Here is a 12,544-nt window from a genome sequence, read left to right on the forward strand (position 1 = left end):
GAACCCGCCTGCCAATGCAAGAGATGTAAGAGACACAGGTTTGATCCCTGGATGGGATAGATCCCCTGGAGGAGAGCATGGCAACCCACTGCAGTGTTCTTACCTGGAGAAGCTCATGGGCAGAGGAGCCTGGCGGGCCATGGTCTGTAGGGTCACAAAGGGTCAGAAATGACTGAAGTGCCTTAGCACCCACACATGCACTAAGAGCTCACATCTGCTCACCCAGCCTCCCACTCCCTCCCTCCCCCAGCCCTCTTCTCTTTGAATAAACTTCCAATAAGCACTGTGAGTTTCTGGGTATTCACATGGGAAAACCAGAAATGAAACTTGACCCTTTCCATACAGCAGAAAAAGAGCCATGTTGGCAGAATCACAGGCCCAAATGCGAAAGACGGAACGGTAGTCTTGGGTCCCATCATAAGCCATCAGACAACTTTGGCGGTATCTCATGCGGGAATGAAAAGCTCTAAGTAATGGACGAGTCTGAAAACTGACATTGAAATTAAGAATACTGGGCTTTCAAACGACACCCCCGAGAGAGACAAAAGCTGCCAGGGGGTGGAGAGGAGCCATCAGCCGCACGCAGCAGTCACAAACTGCCGTGTGCAGAAGAAAGAAGGAACTGCAGGAAATCGATGCTCCTGTGCAAAGTGGGAGAGTGGCCTACACAGACCCCTCAGAAGAGACATTTCAGTGGCCGGTAGAAAACAGATGAGACCCCTGACTTGGTTAGTGATCGGAGGCCTGCACGCCTGCACCAGCTTGATGACGCACGACCTGGAGCTCGGCCCCGCCCCCACCCCCAGCGCGTGCCCGGGCAGAGGACACAGGCAGGACAGCGTCCCGCGCCAAACCACAGCGACCAAGTGTCCATCTGGAGCCGGACAGACCCCCGCCTGACGTGTGTTCAAACCGGAGAAACCTGCAGAGTGTCACACAGACGCGTCCCTGCTTCCTCCAAACCAGCATGGAAATTCACAAGCACAGCATCTCAGGGCAAGTGGCAGCAGAAAGGAGACCTTGTCTGGTTGCGTTTGTACGTAAAGTTCAAAAGCAGCCGCTCCACACAGCCGTGCTGGGATGAGGTGCGCTGAGCAGACTGTGGAGAGGACGGCCAGGTGCCCCAGCCAGGGTGGCAGCCCCCTCAGGAGGGCTCCTCCGGGGGCTGGCCCTGTCCTCCAGCTTCTCCCGACACGCTTTGTTTCTGCACTCTGGTGAGGAAGTGTTATTGTTCACTTCAAAAAGGACGTTTAAATACAGTGGAATGGAGCCTGCAGTGGCCACACTGATCTGAATCACTTCCTGCTGTAGCGCGGCGGTCCCCAGCAAGCACGGGGATTCGCAAGGCCCCTGCGTCCTGCCTGGCTCCCGGGAGGCTGGCTGTCAGCACACACAGGTGCTGTTCCACTGCCTCTGAGGGAGCTGGTCCAGGGCCGGGGCTCCCGCACATCTCCCCCCACCCCAGTCCCAGGGGCTGCGCGTCGGGGCTCTCCTGGGGCCTTTGCACGTGACTGTGGATTCAGGAGAGATGTGAGCCCGCCCAGTGATGCTCAAGCTCCGAATCCCCCCACCTAGGTCCTGGCTCAGGGTGAGGGCCGCAGCATCTGCCAGAGCTTCAGAGCTCTGGAGCAGGAAGGGTGGGTCTGATTGACTGAGATTTCGAAGTCTGGATTAGAGTGGGTCTTCCAATGGGGCCTAGGGCGGGGGCACCAAGTCATTGTTTAGGACTGGGAGACACAGCAAAGTGAGGTTTTTTAATCAACAGGATTCCGCTCCAACTATTGATTTCTGTTGATGAGTTGATGGGTCTTTGAGGGAAATGCTTCAGTGAGTAACATGGCATTTTCAGCCTTCAACTTTCTTAGGGGAGTCTGTAGACAGCATATTAAAAAGCAGAGACATTACTTTGCCAACAAAGGTCTGTATAGTCAAAGACACGGTTTTTCCAGTAGTCATGTATGGATGTGAGAGTTGGACCACAAGGAAGGCTGAGCACCAAAGAATTGATGCTTTTGAACTGTGGTGCTGGAGAAGACTCTTGAGAGTCCCTTGGACTGCAAGGAGATCAGTCAATCCTAAAGGAAATCAACCCAGAATACTCATTGGAAGGACTGATGCTGAAGTTGAAACTCTAGTATTTTGGCCATTTGATGCGAAGAATTGACTCATTGGAAAAGACCCTGATCCTGGGAAGACTGAGGGCAGGAGGAGAAGGGGACCACAGAGGATGAGATGGTTGGATGGCATCATTGACTCAATGGATAAGCCAACTCCAGGAGATGGTGAAGGACAGGGAGCAGATAGTATAGTCCATGGGGTTGTAGAGAGTCGGACACGACTGAGCGTCAGAACAACAACCCCAGGAACGTCAGGGCCCTTGGGAGAACAGGTGCAAACCCTCCCCAACCCACAGAGGGCTGGCTGCTCCAGGACCCCAGTCCCGGCCTCCTCCTCCCAGGAGGAGGGAGGGGCCCCCAGGGTAGGACGTCCCCTGTCCCTCCGCTGGTTCCCTTCCTTCCTGCTCCTGCAAGGACTTGCGTTTGGAGGGCCTCAGGAAAGGGGCTGTGTGCCGGCCGGACCTGGTGGGGTCCCCCCGATATCCCCCGAAGCCACCTTCGTTTGGCTGTGAAGACCGTCTACATCCGGAGCCGCTCAGCGGCGGGGAGGCTGCCTGCCAAGTCAAGTCCAGCCTGGAGCCCAGGGAAGGGGCCCTCACTAGCTGTCCTGGCTTTCTATCTGGGGAGAAGGAGCACGCGGGGCTCGCCGTGAAGGAGCCCCAGGCTGCACCCCCAGGCCCGGGTCCTCCTGACCCAGGCAGTGCCACCTTGAGCCCGTCGCTTGACCTCTCTGAGTCTTCTTTGTCACCAAACTTGGGATAACAGGGTGGATTTGGGGACCCTGTGGAGTGAGGATAGTAAGTTGGAACCATGGGCCTACCCTTCCCCTGGCCCTGACCTCCTCCCAGCAGCCTCTCTGTTGGCTTCCCGGGCTGCCCTCCAGGCCTGGCCACCTGCCCCCCAAGCACCCCCCCCCGCCACCCAGCCTGTGTCAAGCCTCTGTTTCCGGTGGGTGTTTCACAACCTGTGAGGAGGAGCCCTCTGGCTGCTGGTGTTGTAACGTCCTCCCCACCCCAGCCTCCCTCCCTGCCCCTGCCTCTCAGCAGCCGGGCTGGGTCCTGGCTGCCCCGTCAAGCATGCTGGGAGCTGTGTCCTGGGGACCCCTGTCTGCTGTGCACACTGACCAGACCTGGCGCCGGAAGGCAGCCCCCTCGGGGGGCAGGGCTCCGCAGGCGTGCGGCCCCCACTGCTCCAAGAGTGCCTACGGTCCCTGGAAACCTCTGTGCGTGCATGCTCAGTTGCTCAGTCATGTCCAGCTCGTTATGACCCCATTGTAGCCCACCAGGCTCCTCTGTCCACGGGATTCTCCAGGCAAGAATACTGGAGTGGGTTGCTGTGCCCTCCTCCAGGGGATCTTCCCCACCCAGGGATCGAACCTGCATCTTTCAAGGCTCCTGCATTGCAGGAGGATTCTTCTACCACTGAGCCACCAGGGAAGCCCATGACAGATGCTAGGGGGTCCACAAAAATGTTCTTGATGTCTTTTAAAATCAGAGGAAGAAAGTAGATAAATATGGCCAAGGTTATATTCAACTTTGAACCTCCATAGTTGTAAAATACAATTTTTAATGATTTTCTGTGGAGGAAGGGGCCCAGTGAGGCGGAAGTGCCTGGGGTCCCCAAAGGGGAGACCTCCCCCCCAGGGCCCCTCCTGGAACATTCTTGAAAACTTGGGGTGGGGGGCAGGGGGGTGGCACTGTGCCAGGCTGTCAACTGCCAGAAGGAAGCTTTCTCTTCCCCACCCCTCATCGACCTGAAACGTCCCTTCTCCCGCCATAAACAACTCCCCCACGGCAGGCTCGCTCAGCCCTGCGTTACTGACATTTTGGCCCAGACCGCTCTTGCCAAAGGAGCCATCCAGTGCCTGCTACACGCCAGTGGCGTCCCCGGCCCAAGTCATGACAACTGGAAATGTCAGCAGACGTTCCTGCCGAACGTCCCCTGCGGCTCGAGAGAGTCACACCGGGCCCGTAGTTGTGGAATCCCCGCCTCTTCACTGTCACAAACCCCAACGATGACCTGATTTCTAGGCCAGCCCCCAGTGTCGGGTCTGTCCCGGGCCCCCTCCCTCGCCTCCTCGTCCTCAGCTATCAGCAGGGACACCTTCTGACTTGAACGACATTCCCGGAAAGTGTGCTCGTGTGTACCTGTCTTTTCACATAGGTAAGTGGTACCTACTGGAGCTCACTCTGAATTCTGCTTTCTCCACTCGGCCGTGTGGGCCTTGCATGCGTGTGCGTGTGTGTGAGCCCGAGACTTTCAGGGACGTGAGTCTCGGTGCGTTTATCTACATTCAGCCTGCTGCTTTCGGCTGCCACGTCTGCATCGCTTTGGACCTGTCCGTGTTTCCTAGGCGGTCTCCCGGGTGACCCCAAAGCCCACCCTCTGCTGCCGCCCATGTCGCCCCCAGTCTCCCAGGGCCCAGTGTTCACACCACGTGGGTTTCCAGGCCCTGCGGCCTGCGGAGCCTGGATTCGGCTACCTGAAGGGACTGTCCTTCAGAATGGACGTGTCCCCACGGGGCCCCTCCTCTGCACTCCTCAGCTTTCTGATGGCCGCCTGGGTCCTCAACAGCTCGCCCACGCTGTAGCACCAGGTTTCCTCTTGCGTAACCCGCTCTCCGTCGCCCTGAGGTCGCTCCTTCTCGGCGTGCTTTCCAGACGTGAGTCACGGGTTTCAGACGGTACAGGCATCTGCTCCCTTCCCACTGGCTCCCCACTAGCTTTGGCCTTGGAGTCTTTTGCACTTACCATTTTTGCTTTCAAAGTTTTATTTATGAAGTCTCTCCCTCCCCCGACGTCCCAAAGATAATCCCCTGCATTTCATTTTCTAACTTTCTTCTTCTTCGTCTCCCATCTGGCTCCTCACTCCCTGTGGTCCTCCTAGTTTCTAGGTAACCCTCCCCCCGCCCACACACACGGGGATTCATCATTATGCTCCATCAGATGGGCGAGTTTCTGGAACTGTCTGGAGCTCTGTCCTTTGCCACTGGATTTGTGGGACCACCTTGTAATGAATGAAGATCCCACAGGCGGTCGGTGGTCTCTGCCCCGAACTTTGGAATCCAGTCCACCGCTCATTGTCAAGACCACATGGGAGTCATTTCTTTCTTTGTGCAGGATGTCCTGTATCTCGCAGGACAGTCCACACCCTAGTCACACTTCTTTTATAAAGCTGGTGAAGCTCTTTGTGGGCCTTAATCAATTCTGTCGCTCAGTCGTGTCTGACTCTTTGGGACCCCATGAATCGCAGCACGCCAGCCCTCCCTGTCTGTCACCAACTCCCGGAGTTCACCCAAACTCACGTGCATCGAGTCGGTGATGCCATCCAGCCATCTCATCCTCTGTCGTCCCCTTCTCCTCCTGCCCCCAATCTCTCCCAGCATCAGGGTCTTTTCCAACGAGTCAACTCTTCGCGTGAGGTGGCCAAAGTGCTGGAGTTTCAGCCTCAGCATCAGTCCTTCCAATGAACACCCTCCACATAAATCCTAGATCACGTCTGAGTTCTGCAAGAAACTGTTTGATTGGGGTCGCATTGGATTTATGGGTTAATTTGAAGAGATCTGGCATCTCTATAACATTAGCTCTTCCCATCAGAGGGGCCTGGAGTCTTTCTATATATTCAGGTCATATGAGAGTCTCCCATTCGGGTTAATTCCTAGATTCCATACGATTTCTGTTCCTGCCCCGTGCATGACACCTTTGGAAAAAAGCATATTTTCTAATTGATCGTTACTGGTGAAAATAGATGTTACTATGCGTCAGTATGTCAATATGTCCGTTCAATATGTGCAATAGGCATACCCGATACACCCGCTGAATGTATTGGCTTTTTTCTAGAGAGATGATCTGATGAGGAAAAACTATGATGATTCACTAAAAATGGAGCTGAGAAAAACCAGTCCCCTTTTATTCTAGAATGAGAACTCATTCTCTCTCTGTCGCTCTCTGTCTCTCTCTCTCTCACACAGACACACACACACACACTTCCATACACACAAGCAGGCATGCACACACAGCTGCTCGTATATACCCATGCACACACGTGCATGCACACACACATATGCACCAATGCACACACATCACACACGTATGTACCCATTTCACACACACACGCACAGGCACATGCATGCATGCAAAAAGAGCCAGTCTCTCCTCTCCCCCGCAGAGTCCTGTGGGCCCTGCTGGGCACCGGGCATATGCTCTTTCAGCCCCGTGTGCCAGGACACATGTGGGGGCTCCTGCCCTACGGGAGCTCAGCTCTGGCTCGGGAAATACAACACGTGCTCAAAGACTCCGGGTGGTGGAGGGATAAACTCTGCCTTGCCATCACCCAGCCTCAGTGGCCATCACCCCCTTTCTCTTCCTCGGCTGGCAAAGGTGGAGACCTACCCAGTATGAAAGGTAAGACCCGATGGCAACCAAGTCCAGAAGACGGTTGGTTGCCCTCTGCTGGATGAGCCCCCCGTTCCAGTCCCGTGTTGCCCAAGGCAGCCGGGGCGGGGAAGGATGGGAGGGAGCAGTTCCCTCCGTGGCTTCAGGCTGGTCTGCAGCCTCAGGGCCACCCCGCTCTCCCGGAGCCTCAGTTTCCCTGTTTTTCAGGAGTCGTTTGGACTGGACGTGCTTTCTGACCCTTCTCTGCTGAAGCCGGAACCCCCACCCCCCGCACGCACCCCCGGCCAGCTGCAGCCTGAAGCCAGTGTCCCTGGACCCTGGCAGAACCCGGCCCTGCTCCCAGTTGTACCTTCACGGCTTGAACCTCAGGGCGCAGGCAAGAGTCCCCCAGCTCTTGTGTCTGGACTCTGCTCAGGGTGGGCGGGGGGCAGGGCGGTGAAAGATCCTAAATTCTGCAGGAACTGGGACCAGCCCTCAAGGGTGTGTCTCCACGGGGGTGTAAAGCGACTTGGAACAGGGTTGCTCAGGAGGCCAGGACAGAAAGCAGGGCAGCCTCTGGGAAAGCTCCTGGGACTCAGGGCCGCCTCACCACCCGCTCAGGAGGCCAGGACAGCCTCTGGGAAAGCTCCCGGGACTCAGGGCCACCTCACCGCCCGCTCAGGAGGCCAGGACAGCCTCTGGGAAAGCTCCCGGGACTCAGGGCCGCCTCAACACCGCATTCCACTCCCTGGTGAGTCCCCAGGGAGGTTACGACGGGCATCCGCACGAGAACGTGACCCTCCTGTCCACAGTAGCCCTGCTCACAGTGGTCAGAAGGTGGACACAGCCCAACACCCATTGGTTGATGCATAAGAAAGTAATCCGTGGTCTGGGAGCCTGGTGGGCTACAGGTCATGGGGTCACACAGAGCCGGACACGACTGAAGCGACTTAGCACGCACGTGCACATGGCTGTCCGTACAACAGGATGTTATCAGAGCAGAAGCGCCGATGAGGCGCTGACTGAGCCTTCGGACGGCACTGGTGGAGAAGCCGGTCACGGATCCACATGCTGCCCCACTGCACTGATGCGAAATGTCCAGAAGAGGAGAGGCCGTGCAGACCGGCTAGGGGTGGCTGGGGCAGGGGAGGGGTGCTGGGGCGAAACAGAGGGATACGAGCTTTCTTTGATAAAAATGTTCTAGAATGTTCTCGAATATAGAATATTCACTGCCCCCTAAAGCCAAAATGCACTGAAGGTTCACAGCGCTGCAGATACACATAAAGCACTGAATGTGCAGTTAACAAGGGCACATTTGTGCATGTGATTTAGCTCTCAATAAAGCTGTTTCAGAAGGAGAGTTCTGTGGGGGAGGTGGGGGGTGGACCAGGAACGCTGGCACATGGGTCCTTAGAGCGGGAGGCCCACCCTGCAGGCCTAGACGGGGAGTCCTAGATGGGGGGAGCCGACCTTGGAGACCCCTCCCCACAGGGGGACCCTTCTGCCCAGTGGGGCCATCAGGGGAGAGACCCTGGCCTTCTGTTCCACACAGGGGCCTCTTCTTCCAACCCCCTCCCCGCCACCAGGCTTTCTACACAGCTCCTCCTCCAGTGACCCAGGGCCTCTGCCACCCACTCCCAGGCCCAGAGGTTGGGGCAGGGGAGGCAGGACATCCTGGCTCTGGCAGGAAGTAATCCTCACCCTCGGGCCATTTTAATTTCCAGGAGATAATAACACCAGCCAGAACATCCCCCAGGTACCTGAAGACGGATGACCAGTGTTTGCAGGGTAATTGTTTGTGTCACAGTAAATTGGAATTTATATCCCAGGAGGCAGATCATTCCCATAGAGCCTTCAGCACCCCTGGATTGGAGGCGCTTGCATCAGGCTGAGGACTCCAGCAGAGGCAGCAGAGCCGGGGAGACCCGGCTCACCCGTGTGCTGTTTAATATCTTAATCAAGTCTGCAGGCCCGAGGACACTGCGGGGAAAGCAGATCTCACAGCGTCCTCCTCCCGATTTGCAAGGGATGGAGGTCATTGTCACCTTCTGGAAACCCAGAGAAAACCAGCCTAGAAGCAGGAGTTATTTTGTTTTGTTTGTGGCTGTTGCTTACTTCTTGCATGCATTTTTAAAGCCTGTGAACAGACAAAAAAAAAAAAAAAAAAACCCAGGAGTCAGTTCTCATCCAAGTTAAACTAATTCTTAAAATCCTAAATCTTTGCCTGGCTCCTTGTTTCCGGGGACCAGAACACAATCTGCTTTGCTCTTGACTTGAAGGCTGGCGAGCTGGATGGGGACCGTCATATATAATGCATGAAACGAGCAGAGAGATGAAGCCGTGTTGAGCGCACACGTTACCAGCTCTGGAGCTCTGTTCCCAGAGCCATTGTGCAAACATATTTACTCTGCATAAAAGAATAGTCTGAGGCTGCCCACGACATTTGTTCATTGCAGTGGATTTAATTTTTAAACCTGCATTAGGACAGGATTAACCTTGCTGAAGGGTATCGAGATGTGGGTAGAATGGATAAAATTAATCCCAGACACACAGTGCTACGGAGAAGCCCTGGGAGCAATTCAACATTTATTGCATGTAAATACCTTCTTCTCAGCTCCTTCTTCCCGAGCAGGCACCTCAGGTAGCAAGTTCTCTGCCCAGCGGAGTGGAACACGGGGCCCGGCCTCAGGCCTGGACACACCATGCTTCCTTCCACCCTCCCAGCATCCCTTATCCTGGCCCTCTCAGTGACAAGAGGTGGCTGAGGGCAGGTGGGTGGACTTTCAGACTCCCAGGAGCACACATGCACCCATGTGGGTCTCTGCCTGGGCTCTTTCCTTCCCCAGAGACAGAGAGAACGTGGGCTCAGTTGCAGATAAGTCACCATCATCCTGGTCTGTGAGCTGGAGGCAAGAGACAGCATGACCCAGCAACTACAAGAGAAGAATCCCAGGGAAGCCTCTGATTGGCTGGCCACTGGCCAATCAACATGATGGAGCTTCTGGGCACAGACAGCCACCATAGGGGGCCTTCACCAACTGGTTCCATCTGCCTAGGACTGTCCTCACTTCAGCAGTGAAACTTCCATGTCCCAGAAACCCTTTGGTCCCGGGCAAGCCAGATAACAGGTCACTCCAAGCTCAGGAATCCACCCCAAAATTTCCAAACTCAACTAGCAAGTTCCATGAGCGAGTCATAACCTGTTTTGTAAGCATTCCATTTGGGCAATTTCCCCACAGATTGTTTCAAAAGGGATGACAAATAAGAACTGAAACCAGGTCAGGGTACATCTTGTGATTTTTTCTTTGGCAGCCTGTCAGGCCCTGGGGCACCTCTTGGGTAAGCCAAAACCACAGTCTGGGGACCTCCACTGATCCCCAGCCTCCCAGGGAGCCAGGCTCCTTTTTCAAGAGTTGCCAACCTGCAGCGGCTCAGGAAACACTTGGGGTCAGTCAGCCTTGGGTATCAGACACAGCAGCCTCCCCACTTCCTACTACAAGCCCCTCTAAAGAAAAATCAGCGACGTTGTCATATTAATAACAACCCCGATGGAGGGAGTCCTGAGTCGCAGGGCAACCCAGACATCTAGATATTTTAAGTTTCCTTCAAGCTAGAGGACCAAGGCCTGAGAAGCCCCCCGGTTACCCCATTACCTGCACAGACAGCATGAGAGGACGTGAGGGCCACCCTGGACCCTGTGAGCTCGCTGATGACAGGAGTGGCCTGGGGCCTTGGGTCACCTGGTCACGCAGCTGACGCAGCACTGAATGCATGGCCGGCAGCACGCAGCACCAGCCACAGGCAAATTTCAACCTTCTTTGATATAAAGAAGGAGAGCTAATCAAAGCTATGGATGTGAGAGTTGGACTTAAAGAAATCTGAGAGCCAAAGAATTGATGCTTTTGGACTGTGGTGTTGGAGAAGACTCTTGAGAGTCCCTTAGACTGTGAGGAGATCCAACTAGTCCATCCTAAAGGAAATAAGCCCTGAATATTCTTTGGAAGGACTGATGCTGAAGCTGAAACTCCAGTACTTTGGCCACCTGATGGGAAGAACTGGTTCATTGGAAAAGAACCTGATACTGGGAAAGATTGAGGGCAGGAGGAGAAGGGGATGACAGAGGATGAGATGGTTGGATGGCTTTGCCGACTCGATGGACATAAGTTTGAGCAAGCTCTAGGAGTTGGTGATGGACAGGGAGGCCTGGCGTGCTGCAGTCCCTGGGGTCGCAAAGAGTCGGACACGACTGAGTGACTGAACTGAACAGGACTTATGTAAAGAAAACCCACAATGACATCAGTCACAGGTGACAGTCATCCTGCGCTGGGAGGGCTCCAGTGACTTATAGCTGTTCTTCATCTCTGTAACCTGGAGGCTGGGGGCTGTATTTTGCAGGTGACATTTGGGGAGCCGGAGGCAACCTGGTGGATGTCACAGAGCGAGCTGAGGTGGAGAACGCAGATGCTGGCCGGCAGTGAACCGTGGCTTTGCGAGGAGGACGAGGAGACAGAGTCTTGCCTTTTCCAGGACACAGCTGCTGTCCCCTGATGCCCGGCTGTCATTAGCGTCCTTCAGGGGCCCTCCCCCGTTAGCCTCAGATTTCAAGTTAGTTCTGCTTCCTCTATTCAAATCTTTCTGGTTTAGCTCAGCTGGAAGGACCCCCAAAATTATCTGATTAAAATAATTTACATGGTCTTGTAAAGACTGATCAGCGGAAGCTTCCTGAGAGTTTTTGCCTCCCCGTTCCTTTTGAACATGCATCAGCCACAGCTAGGCGGTTGACCTGGGTGGTGACTGATTACATCTCTGCCTTCCCAGCCCCTCGGGCTTCCAGGTGGTGCTGGAGGTAAAGAACCCATCTGCCGATGCAGGAGACGTGACAGACGTGGATTCAGTCCCTGGGTCAGGAGGATCCCCTGGAGGAGGGCCTGGCAGCCCACTCCAGGATTCTCACCTGGAGAGTCCCATGGACAGAGGAGCCTGGCAGGCTACAGTCCACGGGGTCACAGAGTGGACATGACTGAGCGACTGAGCACACCCAAGCCCTCGGGCTGGAGGAAAGCACTCCGTAGGGCATACCGGTGTTCTGGAGCACTGTCGGGCCCTCCTCTGAAGATAGCGGATTTGGGGTGGGAGTGGTCTCTCTGTGCTCCCGCACTTCGCTTGGGCGGGCTGCTGTCTGGGGGTGGGGGGCACCCTGCACTCCCCTGGAGCTGACAGTGATGGATATGGTCAGATTTGGAACCAGACGGGGATGAGTGGAGGTTCTCATCCTGGTCAGCCCAGCCTCCCCCGGTCCTGCTCCCCAGCTGCAGATCCAGACCTTGGGCTCCTCCTGCTATCAGAAGTCTGTCTGCATGGACTCAGGGAGGTCCTAGCAGCATCCCAGGGTGCGGGACCTCGTCCTGCTCCGAGAGGGTGGGGCTGGGTTCTGGGCTTTGTCATGGGAAGGGGAGGAGGCGGTAGGGATGCCTTGGAAGCCCCCTGCGGAGGGCACTGCTCACCTCTCAGCCCCACTTTCCAGGCAGCAAAACTGAGGCCCTCTCAGCAGAGGGTGTTTGGGGTTTCCGCGGGGCTCCTGGACCCTGCGTTGGCCAGGTTGGGTGCTCTGCCCTTGAGGGGCCTCTTGCCTCCCTGGGTCTCATGTTCTCAAGTCCCATCTGATCTGATGAGTTCAAATGCCCCTTTGCAATAAGCTAGAGGGCAGGACTGGAGAAGGCAATGGCACCCCACTCCAGTGCTCTTGCCTGGAAAATCCCATGGGCGGAGGAGCCTGGTAGGCTGCAGTCCATGGGGTCGCACAGAGTCGGACACGACTGAAGCGACTTGGCGGCAGCAGCAGAGGGCAGGACACTTTGGCGGGGTTCCCTGTAAGTGTCAGCCGGGGTTAAGAATGTCCACTCAGCGTGGACCCTTCCTATCCACAGGTCACGTGGTGAGTCTGCTCACTCACGAGCAACACTTCACTGTTTAAAAGGCTCCTCTTGCCTCTCCCCACAAAAAGCCCCCAGAAAGGAGAGAGCAGGTGCCCAATGGTTATGGCCTCAGGTGGGG

The 12,544-nt window shown here is 55.7% G+C and overlaps 1 long non-coding RNA gene across 1 annotated transcript; it reads right to left on the reverse strand.

Annotated features, from left to right (window-relative positions):
* Nucleotides 1-6,878: 6,878 nt before the first annotated feature.
* On the reverse strand, nucleotides 6,879-9,605 carry LOC133257772 (uncharacterized). The gene is made up of 3 exons (XR_009739698.1): nucleotides 9,094-9,605; nucleotides 8,251-8,627; nucleotides 6,879-7,645 (listed from the first exon to the last, which is right to left on the reverse strand). It is a non-coding gene; the product is annotated as an uncharacterized LOC133257772 (long non-coding RNA).
* Nucleotides 9,606-12,544: the final 2,939 nt, after the last annotated feature.

Source organism: Bos javanicus, chromosome 11 (assembly GCF_032452875.1).
Source record: "Bos javanicus breed banteng chromosome 11, ARS-OSU_banteng_1.0, whole genome shotgun sequence".
In the NCBI taxonomy this organism is placed as follows: Eukaryota; Metazoa; Chordata; class Mammalia; order Artiodactyla; family Bovidae; genus Bos; species Bos javanicus.